Source organism: Dermacentor albipictus, unplaced genomic scaffold (assembly GCF_038994185.2).
Source record: "Dermacentor albipictus isolate Rhodes 1998 colony unplaced genomic scaffold, USDA_Dalb.pri_finalv2 scaffold_22, whole genome shotgun sequence".
NCBI lineage: Eukaryota > Metazoa > Arthropoda > Arachnida > Ixodida > Ixodidae > Dermacentor > Dermacentor albipictus.
The window spans coordinates 2,663,538-2,676,869 of record NW_027225576.1 but is presented as its reverse complement, the minus strand read 5'-3'; the positions used below and the strand labels follow the sequence as shown (position 1 = coordinate 2,676,869).

At 46.7% G+C, this 13,332-nt stretch overlaps 1 pseudogene; it reads left to right on the top strand.

The window, feature by feature from the left end:
• The first annotated feature begins 7,866 nt into the window (after positions 1-7,866).
• On the top strand, positions 7,867-10,322 carry LOC135915739 (uncharacterized; annotated as a pseudogene).
• The last annotated feature ends 3,010 nt before the right edge of the window (positions 10,323-13,332 follow it).

Below are 13,332 nucleotides of genomic sequence, written 5' to 3'. Positions count from 1 at the left end.
ATAGACGAACTCATTGAAGCGCAATGTACGGCACAATATGAACGCCTCTCTAAGACTAGAGCACGCAGACACATACTGGAGAAATTAGACATAGGTTACCACACACAGCACGGAGTCAAAGTGGACATGTCGAGAAAGACGAAGGAAAGATTGGTAATACCTCCCATACCAAAGAACATGCACCCAGAACACAATAAGGACAGAAGAGAGAACAGAGCGAAGCAAATACAGAAGAAATTCGGCAGCGACAACGGCGCAGTGTTCGTAGACGCGGCTCGATACAGTCGCAGACGGGGGTTTACGGAAGCCGTAATCGATAGGGAGAAACGGTGCAAGACGTGCGCGACGATACGCACCACAAGTAACGAGATAGCTGAAGAAGTAGCCATAGCGCTCGCAGTAGCTCAGACTAACGCAACCGTGATAGTCAGCGACTCTCACACGGCAATAAGAAACTTTGCCAACGGCCGAATCTCCCCGGAGGCACTACGCATTCTGCTTGCAGGAGGCCAAAATTACAAAAGAAAGATATACATCACCTGGACACCCGCTCACACCCTCGCGGAGGACGGCAACAACGAGGTGGCACACGACGCGGCTCGAGGGCTTACGGACCGAGCCGCCGTCGCAAGTGACGCGCCGACACCCTCCGGACGTGACGGTGCGGCAAATGAGTGGGAGTGGGAGGACAGAATGACAACATATAATGACATTACAAAACATTATAGGTAACAGAGGCGCATATTCCCGCGACCTCACGCAAAATTGGCAAAAAACTAGTCTGTCGCATGGCGGCAGTTACAAAATAGGACGTATCCGAATCCTGCGCTCTCGCACATCATATATCCGGATGCATATCCTACGGACAAATGCAAAACATGTGAATCCAGAGCCACTCTGGAGCATATGTTATGGGAATGCGGAGGGATAAATAACAATAAAGAAAACGCGGCCTCTAGCAGCAGCCTTCGCACGCGCTGGGAAGCCGCGCTGCTCAGCCCCACCCTCGAGGATCAACTATGGGCCATCCAGCGGGCCGAGGTCCGCCAGGACCCACGGACTCCTGGCCGTCACCTAGGCGGGGCCTTTGGTGCTCCCCACCAACTTGCAGGGCACAGAATAAAGTTATTTCCTCCTCCTCCTCCTGACATGGTTGCTTAGTGGCTATGGTGTTGGGCTCCTAAGCATGAGGTCGCGGGATCGAATCCACGCAACGACGGCCGCTTTTCGATGGGGGCGAAAGCACCCGTGCACTTAGATTGATGTGCACATTAAAGAACGCTAGGTGGTCCAAATTTTAGGACTCCTCCACTACAGCGTGCCTCATAATCCGATCGTGGTTTTGGCTCGTAATGCCCCATAATTTAATGTTTGATACTTCTAAACATGCAATGAATATAAATGGAGAGATGGTGTCTCTTTGCCTGACCGCTTTCTCGATAAGTATTCTTCCCCTTTGGTTGTGGCTAAGTAAACATGTGAAATCGGAGCTATCGCTGTGGCAGTCTAAGCCTGAGAAATCACGGATATGTGCACTGTGGCCGAACGTAAATATAAGTGTTACAGATAACAGAAATAATGAAGTTGTCAGCCGTATGCTGCAACCACCATGGCCTTGATGTAAAGTTCGTTTACTACTTCGGTACAATCCATACGATATGCACTTACAGCACTCAAACAGCAAAAATGTCGTAGCTTAGTCCCAATACACTAAATAAATGATCAAACTGTGCGCCACCGGGAGAACGCACAAAGCAGCGTTATTCGAGCGACTTAAATGCTGATCTTGCTGATACGACGTGTTTTAGTGACCGTTGCGCAAGCTTCCAAGTGACGTTGCGCAAGCAAGTGACCGTTGTGCAAGCTTCAGATAGTTCATTTCTCGAAACCTGGCCACTGGGACCAGCGTTTTCATGCCGTCATGTTGACCTGACTGCGGCGCAGCAGACGCGGTGCACCGTAAGACCATCGCCGGCTGGAAGAAAATTCTTGCGGTGAATTCACAAACGCCTATGGGGAACCAGCGCTGGCCAGGAGGCGCTACGACATTTTTCATGCGTTACTAAAATATGCTGAAACCGTCCGATAGGGAGGCTACGAAGATGGCACGACATATTTAGCGATAAGAAACGTGCGCCTGTATCAATGTTTGTCTAGCCCGATGCGGCCAGCCAAGTTCTGTCCATGGCCATGCGCGCTGCGTAGAGCGCATGCGCTGCTACGTCCTAGCACGTCGGTTCCCTGCCGTTTGGGGAGCCGTGAAAAGTGTGACTCAAGACAATCGGTGAATTTGCTGACACGAAATCACTGCGTGTGCTACTGAAAACTGTGTCTACCGCTCGCTAGGCTGTGTGTTACGGCGCTGCTGTCGGCACGCGAAGCTTCAGCGCTGGTTGCACATGGAGGGTTCTTTAAGTGAGAGGAGGGAACTATAAAAAGAGCATCGCATGATGCGAGACGTGAGTGACGTCAATTTGCTTAGAACTGGTGTTAGTCCGGGATTTATAATAAGCATCTTCATCCAATCCAATGACGACGATGGCTTTCGCCTGCTGTCACTTTTGTATGTCGTCTGGTCTTCCCACAGCTTTTTGCCTGGTACTGGCGTTGTGCATGCAGAAAGAAGTTAGCGCAGTCTTTATAATTATAGTGTTATGCTGCACGCTTTTTTCCCAAAAATGAAGTGTCTCTATTGACACTCATCAGGGTGATTATATCAACATAAATCTCTCTTTGCGTATGTGTGTGTGGGTGCGCGTGTGTGCTCATGTGAAAATTCGTGTTTTCTCACAATTTCCTATTTATGTCATGGTATTGTCGTTCCGCTTCATACAATAGACATGATTGCCGTCCATCGTGCGCATACGTTGGTTCACACCATAGGCTACAGAATGAGCAACATCGTGGGCAGAAACACTACGTCGCTCGGCTTCGTGCTGAATTGAAACTATAAAGGCTAAGAGCACGGAAGACGACAGTGAATTGTGCTGCGGCAACACGTTTTGATAGCTGATAACATTGTGTCATCTCGCATGGATAATTATAGCCTCAAAGCGCTAGAAAAATAATTATCCGCAGATCTATCAACAAGACAAAGCTCAAGGTAGTAAAATATAGGATAGAAGTGTTCAATACGCGTGTATTTAAAACTTCACGGTTTTTAGGGACGGACAGTAAACTTTAATTTGCTAACTCCCAATACAGCCTATTGCGCGCATGCACGAAAACAGCCTGTCATACATTAGGTAGATGTTAGGCGCAAAGGATTAATGTTGCTGCCTTCCACAGCAGCGCGCCAAATCAGAGCGCTGCACAAATCAGAGCGCGGCACAAATATATAAGTGCGCGCCATCCTCAGCTATCAGTTGTGGCCTCTGGCCAATAAGCCGCAACCGCACGTTCCGACGCTTATCTGCGTCAGCTCGAGCGGCGCAGATGGTCATGATTATGTTCGTATGACTGCTAAACCCCTATCGTAGAAGTTTCTTCTGAAGTTGTCATCTACGACGGCTATTGAGGTTTTGTGATTCGACTTCCGCTTACGATTAGTAAAAGTACAGAAGCGCGAACCTGCGCTATCCTTACATATAGACAGTTTTTCTAATACAGCGCTAGTCTTTTTTCGGCGGTCGCCGTAAGATATATATCTGATTTACGAACCGTTTTAGCTTCGTTAATGCGCTCAGTGAATTAAGTGAATCATTAAGATCGCTTAGTGAATTCCAACCCTGGTTCTATTAGTCTTGAAAAAAAAAAAAGCTGCAAGCAGGTTCTCGAAGGCTGTGATGGCGAAATTGTGATAGCAGTTATATAAATACTGCAGTCGTATTTTTGCCGTCGCCATCGCCGTGATGTTCTCTATACAGTCTACGGTCGATAACACCGTCACCGCAGGTCGTGTGCTATTCGGGGCGAGGAGTTTCGGAGTCGCCATCTGTCGGAAGCGCCTCCCTTGCGTAGTATGAGGGATCACGCGGCGCGCTCCTCATAGGTTTCGCTTACGGCGCTTAATAAAAACTCTTGTACCTTTATGTAGGTACTCTCCAAAGGAGGGAATTTTTCGACTGTCGATACATAAATCTTGGGCAAACTGTAAGCACAGAATCGTTTACAGACGCTGTGAATGCCACTGCGCGCGGTCGCCGCGATGTAGTCTCCCCAACCGGCTTCTTGCGTAAAAGGTAGGCAAACGCTGAGAGTAAACCATGTGAAATGTGTTCTTATAGTGGGCTGTCTGTGCAACCAAATGGGGCATAACAGAATGAAGCCTCAACACAGCGATCGCGCGGGTTCGCAGTGACCGACTGCGCGCCAGCATGCATGTCCGCGCACAATGTTTCGCTTTCGCTGTGAGCGCGTTTTCGCACCGTGCTGTGAGCTTTAGGGCGCAGAATATGAGCATTTGACAGTAGACAAGCAACCATTATTGCGTGGACGCTATCAGAGCTGTTCAAAAATAATTTCGTTATAGAGACTTTGACGACTACGGCGATTGTGATAAGCCGTCGTGACGTATAAATATGTTTTTTGTTTCTAAATTCTACGACGTTTCAATATTATTTGCGCTGTTGCACTGTATGTTTATCGGTCTTCTCAGCGTGGGATTTCCTACTGCTTCTTTTTCGTAATCTCGTACATTCATTCATAACATAACGATGACCATGTGCCATGCCTTTTATAATGTGTTTTTACCGATCCCTTTCGGTTCCAGTGAACTTGCCAGAATATAGTACAAACATGTTCATAGACCTATTAAAGCGTCATGACTTCAGCCGGGCAGCGGGCGCGAGCGAGAGCCTCAGTGCGCGTTTTCTGCCACTCACCAAACATCGCGCAGTCCCGGCGCCGTAGCAGAAATCTTTCTCGCGTCTGTGCTTGCTGCATACCCGAGTTGTAGCCGATGGCTGTCTGCCGGTTCTAAGTTTCGCGAGTAAAGCTTCACGCAGCTCCTTTCCCTGCGGCTACGTGTGAATAACGCTGACACCGGGCTCCGTTGCGTGCGTCCGGCATTGCAGCACCGAGCAGTAGCCTACAGCTGGAACCGCATGGCGCGTTTTTCGCGAGCGAAAAACGTGACGCGCGGCAAACGCCCGCGTTGCCGTCGACGCGCGAGCACCCGTACGAAAAAAAAGGAGCGGCGCTGTCGCGCCGCGTTTTCCGGGTTGCCAGACAACCTAGCTCCCAACAACATGAATTGCCTTTTTTACTGCATATATTATATGCCCTTAAACTTGCAGAATATTACTAGAGAAACAGTCCTCGGGTAATTAGACAGCGACATCTTTTTCTGAAGTGTATTTACGAAGTTTAATTTCAAGCAGCAAGGTTGTGTGCGAAACTGCGACTATGTACCTTCCGCATGCTGAGAGGCCGCTGCTTGTTTACAACTTCGCTTGGAAAATGGAGTGTCGGTCGCTTACTACCGAACAGAAGAGACGATTGCTGCTAATAAGGGGGATGCTGATACTGAAGCAAGAACAAATGCGGCTCAGGAGGTCTATGTGGGTGCGACCTGCATGTTTGAGAAGAAAGCAAGAGCGCGAGTACCATACACTGGTAATATTTCAAATTGTCTTGCCAGCATTAGCGATAAGAAATAAGGCCCTGAAGCTTATGTCTTTGTTATATGCAGTTTCAGGTTATGAGGGAACGGGATCCGGAGCTCTTCTTCAAATATTATCGAATGACCCCCGAACTCTTTGATATAATTCATGGCCGTGTGCGGGAAAGGCTCACAAAGATGCACGTCGTTCAGGAGCCCATCTCATCTGGCGAACGTCTGGCTATGACATTAAGGTAACTGTACTGTTCACTTTGTATGTGTGCTTGATTATTTGACACTCACACATTTCCCACAGGCAAGTTGTCCAGCCAAATGCAGATGTATGTAATATGCAGATATAACTCAGATATGCGCAACACTTTGGTGGTGTGATATCGATTGATGGTCTTTCGTTTTTAAAAATGAATTAACACCGTCCTGATTAAACCTGATGATTAAACCTGATCCTGATGAACCTGATTAAAAGTACGGCTCAAGAATTCATCATCATCATCATCATCATCAGCCTGGTTACGCCCACTGCAGGGCAAAGGCCTCTCCCATATTTCTCCAACAACCCCGGTCATGTACTAATTGTGGCCACGCCGTCCCTGCAAACTTCTTAATCTCATCCGCCCACCTAACCTTCTGCCGCCCCCTGCTACGCTTCCCTTCCCTTGGGATCCAGTCCGTAACCCTTAATGACCATCGGTTATCTTCCCTCCTCATTACATGTCCTGCCCATGCCCATTTCTTTTTCTTGATTTCAACTAAGATGTCATTAACTCGCGTTTGTTCCCTGACCCAATCTGCTCCTTTCTTATCCCTTAACGTTACACCTATCATTCTTCTTTCCATAGCTCGTTGCGTCGTCCTCAATTTGAGTAGAACTCTTTTCGTAAGCCTCCAGGTTTCTGCCCCGTAGGTGAGTACTGGTAAGACACAGCTATTATATACTTTTCTCTTAAGGGATAATGGTAACCTGCTGTTCATGATCTGAGAATGCCTGCCAAACGCACCCCAGCCCATTCTTATCCTCCTGATTATTTCCGTCTCATGATCCGGATCCGCCGTCACTACCTGCCCCAAGTAGGTGTATTCCCTTACGACTTCCAGTGCCTCGCTGCCTATTGTAAATTGCTGTTCTCTTCCGAGACTGTTAAACATTACTTTAGTTTTCTGCAGATTAATTTTTAGACCCACTCTTCTGGTTTGCCTCTCCAGGTCAGTGAGCATGCATTGCAATTGGTCCCCTGAGTTACTAAGCAAGGCAATATCATCAGCGAATCGCAAGTTACTAAGGTACTCTCCATTAACTTTTATCCCCAATTCTTCCCAATCCAGGTCTCTGAATACCTCCTGTAAACATGCTGTGAATAGCATTGGAGAGATCGTATCTCCCTGCCTGACGCCTTTCTTTATTGGGATTTCTTTACTGGGAATAATGCTTAAATTACCTATAAAACATGTGCTGCATGGTTTTGGATGTTATTGTTGTTCTGAAAAGACATCTGTGGAAGAATGGACGTATGTTTATACTTTCTACATACAATGCTTGGCACGCGTCAGGTATCTATGTTCAGGTAATGCCATTGTTGACATCGCCAAGGACTTCCTTGTCGGGCTGGAGACTGCACGAGAAGCGATCCATTTGACTCTGCAAGTGCTGTGGGATGATCTCGCTCCTCAGTATATGAAGTTGCGTCATTTAGAATGCATACATGATTTGTGCAACGAGAGTCCACCTCTTGCAAGACGCGGGCTGTTTTTCTAAGATTCTGTGATGTTATCTAGACTCACTTAAAGCCAGTGGTGGCTTTTACCTGAGGCACAACTTTTGTCAGAACTGTGTATTAACCATTTCATGTAATGCGCATCACTGCTGTGGCTTGTATCCTTGCAGCCTCCAAATGAGCAAATGTGGCGGAACATTGCTGATGGCTTCTGGAAGCGGTGGCAGTTTCCGAACTGCCTCGGATCAGTGGATGGCAAACACGTTCAGATTGTATCACCAGCAAACTCTGGCAGCGCCTATACTACAATTATAAGGTAAACGACACATAAGTAATGAATATTCGAATGTTTTTATTTAGATGCGATAATCGGGGTGTTCAACCTTGTACATATAGGTGTATGATTGCACGTGCTCAACCACTGACAGATTCATTTACTTGAACATGAACTGTTTTTAGGCCTTTAAATTTTCTGCGTATCAATGCTGGCTCCTATCCAATTTGTTTTTTACTTTTTCCTGTGGCCATGTCTATTGCTCAAAAGTGCTTTTTTGTGCTTATTTGTTACAGGGCACATTTTCAATCGTGCTTATGGCTGTAGCAGACAGCGGATATCTGTTTCGTCTCGTCGACGTTGGGGCTCCTGGCCGCATAAGTGATGGAGGCGTCTTCAAACGCTCTCCAATTGGCCGACAACTGCATGCTGGTCTGCTGCAGCTGCCTTCGCATTCACAGCTGCCTGGCTCCCACAAAACACTCCCGTTTGCCTTTATAGGGGACGAGGCTTTTCAGCTGCGAGAATACTTTATGAGACCATTCCCTGGATATAGGAAAGACCCTGCTGAGCGAATATTCAATTACCGTCTGAAGCTGGAACCGCATGACGCGTTTTTCGCGAGCGAAAAACGCGACGGGCGGCAAACGCCCGCGTTGCCGCCGACGCGCGAGCACCCGTACGAAAAAAAGGAGCGGCGCTTCCGCGCCGCGTTTTCCGGGTTGCCAGACAACATAACTCTCAACGACATGTATTGGCTCTGTTACCGCATATGTAATATGCCCTTAAACTTACAGAACACTACAATAAAAATAATCTGAGTGTAATTAGAGAGCGACATTTCTTTCCCAAGTGTACTTATCAAGCTTAATTTCAAGCAGCAGTATTGTGTGCGAAACTGCGACTATGTACCTTCTGCATGCTGAGAAGCCGCTGCTTGTTTACAACTCCACATATACAAAGGAGGGTCGGCTGCTTACTACCGAGCAGAAGAGGCGATTGCTACTATTAAGGGGGATGCTGATACTGAAGCAAGAAAAAACGCGGGTCAGGAGGCACATGTGGGTGCGGCCTGCGTGGTTGAGAAGAGAGCGAGCACCATACACTGGTAATATTATTAGCCAATTGTCTTGCCAGTATTAGCGATGAGACGCGATGCTTCTACACTTTAGTTATTAGGGCCTCGTTGAAGGTTGCTTTGTTAATTTTAGGTGAACACGATGCGCGAACCAACACGATGCGCGAACGAAATCACGGTAGCACATGCTTTCCGTGACGCGCGCGCCAGTTCTGCCGAGAAAAAAAAATTCCGCCAAGGAGGTTCCGTCGAGATGCGTAGTGTTCCTGTATATGCTCCCGCAGGGAGCATATACAGGAACACTAGAGATGCGCAGAGAGCACGGCCATCTGGTGGCAAAAAAAAGAACCAAAATGCCACGTGACCAAATGCCATGTGACTTACCTGAACTCTGATTGGTGGACGCGCCGCGCGACGCGTTTTTTTCTACTCCGAGCAGCAGCACGTGGCGGCGCGATTTCGTGGCGGATCATGCTGGGCACGCGTCAATCGCGCCTGAAATCGCGCCACGCGGTTCCGCCTTGCACGGTGTGTGTATTTTCCGTATCCTCTTGAAAGGAAAAGTACATCATTTTCAACTAGTGTTTATTTTGACACCATAATTATGCCCTCATGCAAAGCAAGTTCCTTGGTATGATTGTAGCAAAATTAAAACTTTGGTAGATTAGATAAATGGGCTAGTTGTGTATTCATCCACACTAAATAAAAGGGGAGCAGTGGGTATAAAGCTCCTACAGGAAAATAGATCACACAGATGAAATGTTTGTGTTGTCTGCTCTCTTCTTGTGCGTTTCCCCTTTTGTTCAGCATGAGAACACAGAATAGCTAAGTGGCATTATAACATATGAAGACGCCAAAAAAACAGACACACACAAGAGAACGGGACAGGGCGTTTATTTGGCGTCTTCATATTCTATAATGAACAGCAATAGCCCAACAAGAAGTGTTTTTAAGCTAAGCGGCAACTTGGGAAGGGAAGTATTACTGCAAAAGCTGAGACAGAAAAAAGTTGTGGTTTCAACATTATGCTACACCCCTGAATACTTGGTTCAACGAATTACCTGCTATTCTTGTTTGTTTCTAATTAACGGTTAAAGACACTCTTTCCTGCTTTGTTATTGCCGCCACAAACTTCTACTCTGATTCTGAGCTCGTTTTTTTTTCCCTGCTGTGCAACTTCAAATTTATTTACTTTGTTGTATACTTAGCACAACTAAAATTATGTGCACATGAAAGCCGAATTTTGTCGTTTGTACGAATCGCCTTGCTGTGAATGCATTTTCCTTGATTTTTGCAGGAGATGTGCAGCGAATGCCTTTGGCATTCTGCGGGCACGGTTTAGAATCTTTCGTGGCCCCATCAACCTGAGTCCTGAAAACGCCAAACGGGCTGTGAAGGCAGCGTGCGTGTATTTTTTTGTGCATGGAGTCCAACGGTCGCTCTTCATATAGCCCAGTTGGATTTGCCGACAATGAAGATGTATATGGCAATATGATTGACGGTGCGTGGAGAGCAACAACCGACACAGATTCGGCAACATTTGGCCTGCAGCCAACGCATGCGCGGAAGTGTGCTCACTCGGCATTGCAGGTTCTCAAGCAGTATGCAGCGTACTTTGCGAATGAAGGAAAAGTTCCCTGGCAGTGGAAATTACTGGAAATCTATGAACCCATTGATGAAGAAGTGCGAGAATAGTGCCTCAGTATTGTGTAGCTCTTCTTCTGGAAAAAGATGTCAGGCGTCAGAAGAAAAATTGTATTGTAATAAATGTTTCTTTAACTAATTTATTTTTCACTGTTTGCCGAACTTCCTTTTTCAAAAGAGACTGACAACTTCCCGTTCTTCACTGACAGCTTTACTGATTGTTCACATAACGAGCAGCAACTTGCAGTAGTTCCAACTCAAATTGTCCTCGCAGATGTTGGGGGAGAATTGTGCTTGTCCCCTATAAAAAGCCCGAATAGTTCAGAAGCGCCGGCTCGTTTAGAAGCCAATTCTCCCAGGATTCCTATTTCTTTTTCAAAGACCTTGTCACGGCCCCGTTTCCTTTTCTGTGAACCAGATGATGCGCTGCTGGCTGGTGATGGCGCTGACGTGGGGCTGGAGCATCCACTCCCATCTTCCTGCCCAGGGGTGGTAGGAAAGTTGCGAGCAACCAGATTGGCTTCAATGTCTATGATGCTAGTTCTTTCAGTCTGAAGATATGCGGTGCTTGTTTCGTCGAATGAGTCGATGTCTTGAATATCCACGAGGTTCCCGCCTGTCCTGCATGGATAATACACATTGCAGATTCACGCTTTATTTCAACATTTGTGTAAAGCTACCATGACTTGTGGCCTGAACATTTTGCAACTTGTCATAAGATGATTATGAATAAAATCAAACATGCAGATAAATGAACCGCAAGCTAGTCCCAACACTTCGACACTATTATAAGCAGGATTAATTTAAATGTTCACAGTAGGTGTGAAAAATATACCTTATGCACATATGACTTCGAGTAATGTGCCCAATCTGTTTATTGAAAATACCTTATAGGCACCTTGACAAGACATTGAGTAAGGGGTTAATTAATGTGCAACGTAAGTCGACGGAGTACATATACGGCTCAAATTTGCAATTTAGCTCAAATAAATGGATGAATTGATAATAAAGTGGTATGACGGCAATATAAGGTTCGGCAGGAAAGAGGACAACACGAAAAAAATATATTGGCTGGCATGATACTTATGGCAAAACTGCAAACAATAACTATAGAGTGTACCAATCACAGTGATGACAGTAAGAAGAAAAACTACAACCAAAGATTGCCTGAAAAGGCGGTATAAAATGTTAGCAGGAACGGAGATAGTGTTTTTAAGAATTTTAGAGTTCATATTGTCAATGCCGGCTGAAGTGGATAATTTAAGGTTATTAATTAGAAGTATTATGCCCTCGGCAGGTATTTCGATCGGTTCCATATATGGGCAGTCAAGATCGGGTACAAATGGAACGTCAAAGTGGTCTTCCCGGGTGAAAACAGATGAAAAGAATGTGTTAAATGCTGAAGTTGAAGGGAAGGTAAATCTCTAGAAAATTATTTTTGTTTATCAGATCCTACTGTAGAACAATAAGTTATCATAAAATAGATGCCCTAGAAATTCGAAAGAAATACTCAGTCAGGATATTCCATTGTGTCAAGGAGAAACAGTAGTTGGTTGTAATGGGGCCACCGCACACTGAAAACACTGTCCGCGCCGGCGCCACTTTTCGTTGTCACTTCTTTGCGTTTTTTCATAAAAGTGTCGCGTAGGGATTTCCACCGCTTCATTACTTGCGTCACTGTAAAGCAGTAACAAAGTGTTAGCGTGAGGAACATTTATGCGCTCGCAGGAAGGTGATGCAACTAATGAAACGTGCTGAATAAATTTATTTTCTGCAGGAAAGAAATAACAAAATCGAGAAGCCTGCATCAGTCCACGCTAGCTTCCTTCTGCTAGTATTTTCTTACAGGCATATTCATGCCAATCAGATGTCAAGAAACAACACAGCTTGTGATCAAAGTTTTTCTCTCACAAATAAACAAAGAAAGCGCGGCGGCACGCTCTGTGCCTGCGAGATAAGTACGCAAACGGCGGGTAAACATGCCAAGTTCACACGCTTGTCGAGGCGAATGTACATAGAACAAGCAGGGCACCCACACCACGTGTGCACAGATTTGGTACATACGGTCTACGCTGAGGGCATCTGCTATTGCTCGCCAAGCCTGGTCCCGTTTCATATTATTCTTGTAGTTCCTGTCGCGCACGTCCCACAGGACGCGACGCTTCTCAACTTTGGTTATGAGAGCCCCATTGAAGGTTGCCTTGTCCATGTCCAGATGCGCGAACGAAATCACGAAAGCACGTGTTTTTGTTTGACGCACGTGCCAGTTCTGCGGAGAAAAAAAAAATGCTCCAAGGAGGTTCCGTTGAGATGCGCAGAGACCAGGGCCATCTGGTGGCAAAAAAAATGCCATGTGACCAAATGCCACGTGACTTACCTGAACTCTGATTGGTGGACGCGCCCGCGCGACGCGTTTTTTTCTACTCCGAGCAGCGGCACGCGGTGGCGCGATTTCGTGATGGATCATGCTGGGCACGCGTCAAAATGACGCGCGCGTCCCACCATCCGCGCGTCAACCGCGCCTGAAATCGCGCCATGCGGTTCCGCCTTTACCATGTTGCACGCCTCCAAAGGCAGCCACTACCTATTATAGTACTTTAAAATGTTGTCAAGCAGACACCCAAGGCGGTAGTTACTTCGCATTCCTGTGAACTAATTTGCTTGTTTGTCTTTTGGGCAAAACTGTGACTTATATTTGACCATAGCATATAAAAAAAATGGGGAAGAGTACGATGACGCCGAGTAGGTCGGACGCGCTCCGATCGGCTCCTGCTTTTTCTCGATCTCTTGGAGGTTTATGAAGAGGTGGCCCGTGAACTTTGCGTGCATTATTTGAGTGAAGCTCTACCGAACACGTGGATACCAGTTTTTTGGAGGTGGGTGGAGTTTCTGAACATTTATCGCTGATCTTGTGCCGACCACGCCGGACTGAGTGCTAGCCCTAACGCTAAACGCCACGGCGCCGGTCTCGACGAGACGCTGGGCTGCTGCCGCTGGCCTGTGTTAGCCTGTAGGCGCTAGTTCACCGCTTTTTCTGCGACGGAGAGTGAAGACGATGGGG